Source organism: Propithecus coquereli, unplaced genomic scaffold (genome assembly GCF_000956105.1).
Source record: "Propithecus coquereli isolate 6110/MARCELLA unplaced genomic scaffold, Pcoq_1.0 Scaffold129, whole genome shotgun sequence".
In the NCBI taxonomy this organism is placed as follows: domain Eukaryota; kingdom Metazoa; phylum Chordata; class Mammalia; order Primates; family Indriidae; genus Propithecus; species Propithecus coquereli.
The window spans coordinates 309,117-310,730 of NW_012137080.1; the positions used below are offsets into that span (position 1 = coordinate 309,117).

Here is a 1,614-nt window from a genome sequence, read left to right on the forward strand (position 1 = left end):
AAAAAAAAAAAAAAAAAAATCAGTTAAAAGAAAGTTAATACATTGAGGGCTTAGATGAATTATTTCACCTAATCTTCACAAACTCCTAGGAGGTAGGTGCTATTATCATCCTCATTTTTACAAGAGGTACCGAGGCCTAGAGGGATTAGTGATTTACCCAAGCACACACAGCTAGTAAGTAATCTTTTCATAGGATTGGAATCTTAAAAACATCATTGCACTGTAGAGCTCCCATTTGTAACTATTATATTTTGATGTCATTTTTGCTTACTTTTTACAGTACTAGTAATGGGCATTGTGCAAAGAGATTTAATAAAACTTTTTGAAGGTGCCAATACTTGGCAAGTTTACTGTTCATTATAACATACGTTACTAACCCTATTTAATACAAAATACAAGAAAGGGAAGCAACAAAACATAAATAGCTTGCATTCTGGCTCTTCTGCTTTTTGAACTAAATCTTAAAAAAATATATTGTATGTGTAAACTCTCTACTTTAAAGATGAGTAAACTGAGGCTTAGCAAGGTTAAGATGTGGCACAGTATAAAACTCACATCACATACATTTTTTGATTAGTCTATAATGTGATGTGATCCTTTCAATAAGGAAAATTTAAACCACACCTTACAGAGTTGAGCATGGGATGTGAAGCCTCTAATACTCACTGAGTGCTTTTTACATTAAATTGATAGAACTATCAATTGACAGAAAATACCATTGATGGCAACTATTGTTACCAATGACGACTGGGCTTATTTTGCAGTATGTGGATGAAGAGGACCTGATGAAGGCCATCAAGGGCTTCAGCTCAGTAACCAAAGAACACACCACATTCACCGACACCCACCTGTAAAGGGTGGAAACCTGGAAGACGTAACCCTGAAAGGCATGCCTGCTCCCCATTCCTCCTTAGTTATCGCTCACACATTATAAATGTGGAAAAGCCCTTGTTTGTTCTTCTATAACCCTTTAAAGAAAGGAGGATTGTTTTTGAAAAAGTTCCTTCCTAATTGAGATCTAAGAAATGTTGTTTTTCTGGTTGTCTGAAATGAGTGGGAATACTCGTACGAAAATACTTCTGTTGCTCTGCTTATTTTGTGGAGGATAAAGAAGCATGTAATGTAATTTCCATTTGGCTCTAGTTGGCAGCGATGCCATTGGCTGCATGGATAATCAGTGGCAGTTTCAAGATGGTCTCCAGTTGTTAGAAGTAATGGGAAGTTAGTGGTTTAAAAACTAAGCGATTCTACTGAGAGGATGTCACTGCTATTTCTTTCCATCCACTATGTCCGTCAGGGTTGACACAATCCCGTAAGGAACGGCTATTCTAATGATCAGAGCTGTGAAATGAAATCCCGATTTCAGGGCATGTTAAATCAGGGAAGAACAAACTTTGCGCTGGGTCTACACGCTTTGTCGGAGATTCTATTTAGTCACAATATTTTGGGTTAAATATTCACCAAATCTTTTGATAGAATCACACATAACTTATACATGTCTCTTTTTGCATTTGTGAATCTTCTGAGAAATCTGAGTAAACAGCTTATTTATATATTTCAAAGAGAAAATAGTGTTTCAGTAGAAACACCTCCACTTGAACCACATTTTACATA

General features: G+C 36.2%; 1 protein-coding gene across 1 annotated transcript in view; it reads left to right on the top strand.

The window, feature by feature from the left end:
* Positions 1 to 1,614, top strand: part of USH2A (Usher syndrome 2A (autosomal recessive, mild)) — a 301,921-nt gene that overhangs the window by 298,735 nt on the left and 1,572 nt on the right. The window lies entirely within an intron of this gene.